Below are 9798 nucleotides of genomic sequence, written 5' to 3'. Positions count from 1 at the left end.
GACAGCTGTGGTGCATCTTTTCGTAAAACATCTTGCAACCTTTTATCAAAGCAAATGCTAAGCTAAATTGTAAACAGAGCTAAATAGTTTGATGACAATCAGAAGTGACTTTAGCTAATCTCAAAATGGCTTTCAAGACAGCTGACAAAACCCTTCATTCACAATGACTGCTTCCAATGCGGTTGACGATAATACCAAGCAAACAAAAAGTGAACGTATTGTAAATGCAGAAGGCAAATGAGGGATTTGATTGTACCAGCATTACGGTATGTGTGTCATGACATTTCCTATAATGCAATACGGCTTTTTGTAGATACCAGCGGTGATTCCGAAAATGCTGTTCTGGAACCGGCATATAGGTGAACAGCCGTATCCTTAAAGTATCCCCTCTGGGATCGATGGGGTCAGGATGACACAGAGACGCACAGTGGAGCTCAGAGATCTCAGCGCTGTAGTCTATAGACTGGTTGCCATGGCGCAGGGAGAAGTATGCGAAGTCTACAATACACTCTATTCTTTCCTGCTTCTTTCTGAGATCTCCTATGGTTCCTCAAAAGATGGAGTCACTGGTTTTTGGGTGTCTTTATATAGTTTGACTGCATAGAACTGAATCATTTGATGATTTCAGACGAAAATACCAGTGGGTCTTAAGAGTGCAAAATCAATGTGTGTTTTTGCTTGTCACAATCAATAATATGTTCACACAGACGCTACATTTAATGGCACAACATGAAACTTATTGACATTTCAGTTGTCGTCATCACTTACGGTAAAAACGTTGGCATTGGTGGACGACTTACGTATAGCAGCCCACAGTAACACAGACACTAATGAGGAATCTATATATAAACAATCTATGGTTGCCAGAACGTTGCCATGCGGTTGCTCAAGCGTTCAGAGTGTGTTTTGGTGTGGTGCTTCATGTTCAGTGGTGCTTCACACAGCCCACCCTGTTTGCCAACACAAGTTTCAGAAATGTAATCCATATGACAACGTGTAAAACACGCCCCTTCCGCACACACACAAGCTTTACAGTAATCTTCCGAAGGTCCCATGCTGCTTCCACCGTTTCCCTTTCCACTGACTAAATTCTCACAATTATCTGCCTCGATGTCGATATTGCAGGAGATAGTACAAACAAAAACGTCCAATCTATCACTAGCTCTGATTCACATTGAGTTGTCAAGGCTGCCAAAAGGAAGCTGGGAAACATTACGTCTCCTGTCGGACGAGTTTGAGTTCGAGTTATCATTGTATCCAGCTGTAAAATCTCGTAATCCCCAAATCTCTGATCTATTGGGTAAAAAAACGTGATTAAATTTATACTGTTTATAAAACTCATAAAAGCTTAAAGGCCAAAAAAGGCACAATTCCAACCAATTGTCTAATTTCCTCCGGCATATATACTGCTCAGATAATAAGCCTCCTGCGTTCCTTTAGTCACATCTCCATTTACACTGTTATACTGATACACTTCCTAATCTAATTTAACATTGGTCAAAAACAGACTTTACATCATCAACGTCCATTTATATACTAAAACGCCATTATCCAACAAAACCGAATTCCTGAGTTTCGCACATTAAAGGTTTCACGTTCCAGGATGTGAGTAGATCACTGCATTATTACTCACAGCAGTAATGACTGTCTTGTTGAGGGATTCGCTCGTATTTTCCGATCCCATTTCCTACACTTGGTTCCTTTGGTACATGCAGGCTGAGAGGAGCGCATGTCTAACACAAAAGACAATCCCATCAGCCCCTGGGGTGTGACCTGTAATCATGTGGCTTGTGCTACTGTATACAAGGAGGAGTAGCGTTCACATAAGAAAACTCCTCTAACTAGAAGCTGCTGAAAATTATATACGCATAAGATGCGTATGTTTTTAGTATATTTAGAGAATCAACAAAATTGTGGCTAGTTTGGCAAGTTATAGTGCACACATTTGTGTTTTTCTTGGGATTCGAACCTTTGACCATGCTCTACAGCATCCAATTTTAGTTGAGATGCTGAAAAGAATTTTTTTTTTAAGTAATTGCGTAATGTCAATATTGTTGATAAACGTTGATGGGAGCAGTACCCGTACAAAAATAAGTACACTTCAAAGTCATTTTATTAAGTATGCTTTATGTAGAGTGCAAGTATAATTTAAAGTATACTTTGTGTAGCAAGTATAATAATATCAATGTACGTTGTAACTCTTTTTCAGTTTATAAAAGTTTACTATAACAGCAATAAACTAAACCAGTTTTTTGTTTGTACTCCAGCTTTATAATAGATCTTAGCAAATTAAAGTACACTTTAAAGTATACACTTAGAAAGCTAGTGAAAGTAGTGAAAATTTATTTATTAGTACTTATTTTTATATAAACGCATCTACAAGTACTTCATCTTTTGATCAACTACTTAAAAGCCTACTTTAGCCTACTTAAAAGAGTACACTTTGAAAAGAGAGTGTAAAAAATAACACTTTTATATGGCACTTTAATCGCGATTAATCGCATCCAGAATAAAAGTTTATGTTTACATAATATGTGTGTACTGTGTATATTAATATAGCATTTACAAAACACAAACATTCGATATTTAAGAAAATTATAAAAATGTATAACCATTTATAAATCATTTTAATTAATGGTAAATGTTTATAAATACAAAATGAATACGCACAGTGCAAAGACATATATTATGTAAACAAATAAAAAATGCGTTTGACAGCCCTAATTTGAACATATAATGTGTTTTTCTAACAAATCATGACCATTTTGTGTTTATTTTGTGATATATTAACAAAAGGGATAACACAAGGTTGAGTTAAAAGTAGAAATGTATAGACAATGAGATGCGTTGGGTTAAGGACAGATTGAGTCTATTTGGAGAAGTGCATAAACAGGAGAAAAGAAATCTGCATTTAATTTTTAAGTAGCACGCCTGAATGAGCTTCTTTTTGTAAGGACAGTCCAGGTAAATTTATTCCACATGGCTTAATTTTTGGGGAAGCATCTGCCACCTGGTGTCCCATCAACCAGCAGTAAAAAGAGGAACACGGGTGATTTTTCACCCCAGTGTGCACAAAGCCCATTGTGTTGGCTCTATAAATCTCCCCGTTTCTCTAATGAAACGCTTATGAAACCAAAACCGTTTGGGTTCCCTTCACTGAACCGCAGAATGAAAACATTTTCCAGTTTGTATTGAATCATTTCCATTTATATTTGCGATCAAGCATAAACAGAGACCATTTCCTAACATTTTCTGTCTCTTGATAAATAAAACGGCGTCCAATCTTAATTACCTCACAAACGTCATGTTTTGATAAATGTGTACGTAATGAATCGGATGCCGGTGGGCAACGATACAGTACCTCTCGACCCATAATACTCATTTATAGCTGAGACCATTTGCATATTTTTGACATTCGTTTGAAGGGAAAGCGAATTATAATATGAAAGACCGAACTCGTCACAAAACGCTTTAACTCGAAGCAAATATGTCAGGGTTTACAAAACACATATGCTGCCTATGAAGGGAGCATAAATCATCTATACAGCCATCAACCTTTCATTTAGATCTGATGGAAAAAGAGAACAAGTCGTGTTTTGGTACAGGGCGAACGGAGGGTGCTCCAGGGGAGCACATAGGAGAATCTCGGCGTTTTGTAAACAAAGAAACCCAGCTGAGGCATTATACAGCAACTTTAACATTTGATCAATTTATGTTCTTGCAAACTTATCTGTTTCGTGCTAAACAATTAAAAACATTCTTTTTCCCAGACCTCATCATTTCAAATCTGACCACTAAACAAACATATTTGTTTACTTCCAGCCCGTCCCTCACAAAGCTATTTGGGTTCATTATAAATATAAATTAAATCACTGATTAATCAATGATGGTTAAATCGAATCAGCCAGACTGCAAATGGAAGCAGGCAGACGGCCAGATGTATAATACCGTCATCTGTACCAACATCACTGAATCCCAGCAGTCTGTCATCTTCGGTGCACATTGACAGTCTGATCCGACCATCGAAGCTTGCTTTAAAGATTTGTGCAACACAAAAGAAAATATTTTGAGAACCGTCTTTGTAGTTTTGTGTCTATACAATGGAAGTCAATGGGGGCCAACGTTGTGTGGTTACCAACATTCTTCAAAATATCTTCTTTTGTGTTCTGCAGAAGGAAGAAAGTCGTACTGGTTTGGCATGATGATGAGTAAAGGAGGACGAATTTTCATTTTTAGGTGAACTGTCTCTTTAAGTTGGCTTCAAACCCTTATGTCGTTGAGTAGTCCTGCAGCTGTATAACACAACAGCCAGCGGGTCTATTAATACAGCTCATATTCTCTAGGGGGGAACAAACAGAGAGAAAGAAAGTAAAAAAAGGGAAGATGGGATTCTGAACTTCGTTCCGTGCCCTCCGTCTTTCCAAGTGTGCATGCATGTGAATGTGTGCTTTATCTGCGTTCAAAACCAAAGCTGTTCTACCTCGCCAAAAACAAACGGATGTTAACTTTAGAGATAACCAAACAGTGATGTAGTCACTGTAACTTGTATTGTTAGTAACAGGGTGCTTGGATTGAGGCTCCTTTATGGAAAACTGAGGGTGTGCGGTTATGGGGGTGTTGTTACTGGGTGGCGTTCTAAGCGATCCAACCAAGCGTGCTGAAAGAATGAGATTTTTGGAGGGAGCAAAGCACACCCGTCGGGAGTAGACTCCCTCCCCGCTCAGATCCACAGCCTGTAATTTACTAATAAGCTGAGCTGTCCGCACGGGTACGAGAGGGTTGGCATCTGGTAATCGTAATGCAGAAGAGATCGTTCACAGCAGGGATGTCTTTTCCTGGGAATTTGATTCATGGGTTCAGGTTTGGCAGGCGGTACATGTATGTGCCTTGTAGGCACAAGCATTGAAGGACGAGTCCTGACGTGCGTCTCGGGTCTGAAGTCATCTATAGATAGTCAGTGGAATGGGTCCCGGTTAACTGAGGAAAAATGACTTGGCTGTAGTTATGGCCGTATATGGTCATTTCCTGTTGGCCTCACACACAGGCCACTCCAAAGAGTGCGTTAAGAATGTGGACTTTTGAGAGCTCATAGACAGTGAGTGAGCGTGAGAGACTTTGAGTACAGCATTAGGTTGAAATGCCTCTTTAGCATCTGATGTCATACGCTTGTTTTTCTTCAAGACGGTAATCTCACTTCCAAGTACAAGTATCACTTCAAAAGACCATGTGATCGTGTCAGGAACTCTGACTCATGGTTTTAAGTCCATTATGTCACAAAACCACCATTGTTCGGTATATGATTATTATTAATTCATTTTATCAGGGTTATTCCATTGAGATCATATAGTTATGAACTCATTTTATCAGGGTAATTTCATTCAGATAAAAATCTCTGGCCAATGTCTTTGATTTTAAGCTATTTAGATGGACTATAGAGTGTCATTTTGGTTTACGTTTTTTGAAGTGTGTTTCCTTTTTTTATCGCAGTTTATATTAGCTGTGAATTTCCTTAGGAATGAAAAATCACAGATCTCAATTATTTCTCATAGACATCAATGAGGTTTTGAAATTTTGCTTGAGTCTTGGCATCAGACATATATTTGTCCTTAGAAAAAGAGACAGAATCTCTCAAATATGAAAGTCTGAAAACAAAAATCGATATTATTGAAGATCTCCATATGAACTCAAACATTTCTCATCAAATGGACCCAAATCAAGATTATACCTCTACACTTTTTAAAGAATTGTCACCTTTGCTTCTATTTATATTTCTCCTAAGCAATTTTTAGAGAAACATTTGAGTTGATCCTTCAATAAAATAAAAAATTGTTAATTTAATTTATTATTATAGAAAAAAATTATTAACTTAAGGTGAACCAATGACACTGTATTTGGAGAGTGAAAATAAATAATAAAGTGTTTTCTCCCAAACTGAGGAATTGTGAGGGGGAAACAATCAGGCAATTTAAGCCGAGTCATTAATGTTTCAGGAAGAGATTTTATCTTTAATTTTTTCTTGCATGCCACATTAAACAGGGTCTCCTTAAATAAACACTATAGAGAATGTCGCTGAATTCAACATTTTATATATCGCGTTTAACCAATGATCAAAAAATAGTCATAAGCTAAACCGCAGTATCAGAATTCTTGAGAAACGATGAAGTAAAAGAATGTAATTGGAAAGCTATTCCAAGATGGGATTCCCCATATAAGTGACTGTTGCGGCTTCTGGAAAAGGAGAAATTTAAAAGGAAAACATAAAACAAACCAGGACCAAGGACTCGAAAGTGAATTGAATTATGCTTTGTGTGTATCAGTTTGGATATGTCCATCCGATGTCTATGTGTGTGAATCTTTGTGTTTATGTTAGACTGCCTGGAGTTTGTGCAATCTCTCAGACAAACAAACACAAAAGAGAGCGAAACTGTACTTAAACAAAGCGTAAGTGCCTTGCTCTACAGACCGGACGTTAAGGTCAAATAAGGAAACGCTGTTTTCTTATAATGCCCCAGATATTGAACGACACTGGACAAGTATCAAAATAATTTGCAAATGGTTTATAAATCTCATTTAATTTAACAAGCAAGATTTTATATACTTGATATTATTCACAACACCTTGAAGTTGCAAGACAATTACAGTATATGTGCATTATGGAACAGTTGATGCAAGTCTACTTTGCTGACCGTGGTCTGTTGAAATCCGCTAATGTATATGCTTTAATGTGTTATTCATAGTGGGGGAGCATGGTCACTTGGAGTACTCTTGTAATAGTGCTCATGTTCCACTTTAAAAATCACGAAATGATGAGACAGCAAAAGAGGTTTGTAACATGAAGCACTTAACACTTATAATTTATAAAACAGAACCGTGTCCATCCCAGATGCGACATAAATTGACAGAGCTGACAAGACTTTGAAACCAGAACAGGAGAATATGCTATCAAGTGAGATCCGTTGTGTATGTACAATAAAAACTCTCAGAGAGTTGTGATTTATTCACCCTCACATTGTTGAAAACCTATTTATGGCTTTTTGTTCTGTAACACATAAGAAGATATTTTGAGGAATGTGTCTGTGGTTTTGTGTCCATACAATGGAAGTCAATGGGTTGGATGTTGTTTGGGTACCAACACTCTTTAAAATATCTTCTTTCGTGTTGTGCAAAGAAAGAAAAGCACAGGTTTTGCACAACATAAGGGTGAATAGATACTGAGTATTTTTGGGGTGAACTGTTTCTTTAAGAACTTGGGTTTGGTTTGGGTAGGTCGAATGGTGGCTTTTTATGAAGTGCTTTGAGAAAAGTGAAGATATTTAGAATGGGCCGCTATTCTGTACATCAGATAAAAACTTCAAAGCATAGTTTGGCGTATTATCATTTCCTGTAACATGTTCTCTTTTTTAGCATACAATGTACACTCAGTCAATACAAGCAGACTCTACATTAAAGTTGTTTAAGTCATAAATAAAAATGCATTACGTTAAAATATGATTCTAAGTCATAACGAAAAGTCTTTGAAGTGAAAAAAACCTGACACTTGACTGGTGGTATAAACAAATGTCAAGTCTAGAACATTCTACATGCTATCATGTTGGCTTCCTTTAATGCTCTGTTGAGTCAACACATTAATGTCATAATCCATTGTTGTGTCCATAATCAATGTTGTATTTCTTTTTTGGAATAGATGTATTTTTAAGGAAATTGCCCTTTGCCTTTGTTAACTATCGGTCATCGGGTTGGTGGTTGGTGTCCCATCAAACACAAATAAGATGGAGACGTGCAGATATTTGTCGAGCACCGATGTGTGCTCACTCACTGTGGTGGGTTTCCTGGTTCCCCAAGTCCCAACATAAGCTACACAGTACCAGACAGGACATTAGAAGCCCCCCGCTCCTTTAAGTGCATAATAAGCTGTATCATGCTACACACGAAGAAGCATTAACTCAGTGATACTGTGAGCTCTGTGGGATTTTAAGATTGCAGTAATGCATCATTTATTATTCACAGTTAGCTGTAGCAGACATCAGCCGTGTGTAAGTGTTTGTGTTAGGGTGGGGTGGCAGTGACCCCAGACTGCATATCAGCAGCACACCCAAGACCGAATCACAGACGGGTCAGATGTCATTTTGTGCTTTATGTAATATAAATCATAAGTCTAGAAACACAATGGAGAGAGAGAGAGAGCGAGCGAGAGAGAGAAAATGACATTTTAAAGCATACTGCAATATGAAGTATACAACGTATTTGAGGCATACATGTTTGTTTGCAATGCACTTTTCTTATTTCCTTTGAGCAGATTGTGCTGAAATTCAGGAAACCCTGGAGTCATTTAGGACGCCTGGTACTCTGACCTCCCACACAAAAGCAAACAAACAAACAAAACAGTTATAAAGAAGAACATGCTCAAAATAAATCATATTGTTTCAATACACTACGAATAAATAAACAATCATTTTTAATCATTATGTATCTAGCGGTGACATTTTTGTACGGTTTGATGATAAAGTCTGACGGTAGCAGTCACTTATCAGTTTCGCTGAGACTTTTCTACGTTGCTGTGATGTTATCTGCACAGACAAGGACGAAAAATATGTGGCCAAACACAAGCAGCATGGCAACAGGTGGCACTTTTGAAGACAAAGCAGCATGCCGGGGTAACTGCCCCGTATACTGATCAAGAGGAACAGTATGTTACTGTGAGAGGCTCGATTCTTAAATGACTCACTGTAATGAGTCATTGTAAAGGTTCAGAGGGGTTGTGAGATGGTCGCTGGTCTGGGTTAATGATTCGAGCATCTGTGACTAAGAGGAATGCAGAGTATCAGATCAAAACTGAAACTGTGACGTCATCGTCTTGTTCATTCACCTTGAATAGCCTTTGTGAGATCCTGATCCACTTTTCACTTTTCGTTAAAAATGTTAATAAAACAATTAAAATGGACAATATTATGAAATAATAATAATAATAATTTGTGTTAGTAAATGTTACAAAACATATTATGCTAAACATATAATTATTAATAAAAGTATTAATACATAATAATATATATTATAATCTAATTTAAAATATTATAAAATAATTTAAAATATTATAAAATAATTTATAAATGTTATGCTATTAACAAGTGAATAACTCATGTAATCACTATACATTATATCACAATATAATACAACTAATAAAATAATATAATGTTATTTACAATATTAACAAAATCATATATAATAATAATACTATTTAGAAAATAGTTCTATTATAATAATTTAATAGATAAAATCTAGTGATACAAAAAACGATGTTATGCTATTAAAAAGTAAATAAATAATATAAAATATATACTAATAAAATGTATAATAAATGTATAATAAAATGTGTGTGTGTGTATGTATACTAGATATTATATGAACTATGCCAATAAAGGATGCCATTTTTTACTTTCAATGCTTTTTCCGATCATTATGATCTGATAAAGATCCAAAATAATAATTTTATAAGATGCATTGTTTGTTTACATGATTTATGCAGCTTCGTTGTGTTTACATTATAGTCCTGACTTAAAGTCTCACGTCATTGCTCGTACGTCCTCAGCTATCACATCGTGCGTTTATATATTTAAACAAATCTTTAGAGAGTATTTTGCGAATTCCAATCAGAACCGAAACGGCGACATATTGTCATGATAGAAACCTCAACGTCTGCTACCCCGCTTCACCTCCACATGAGGTCCGTAACACAAACACAATGTGGGTTCGAGAGGAACCTGAGTATGATTCGAACCAGATTCTTCTACATCCCAGTGT

Source organism: Barbatula barbatula, assembly GCF_947034865.1.
Source record: "Barbatula barbatula genome assembly, chromosome: 13".
Lineage (NCBI taxonomy): Eukaryota > Metazoa > Chordata > Actinopteri > Cypriniformes > Nemacheilidae > Barbatula > Barbatula barbatula.
Note: the sequence above shows the minus strand (reverse complement) of the source record.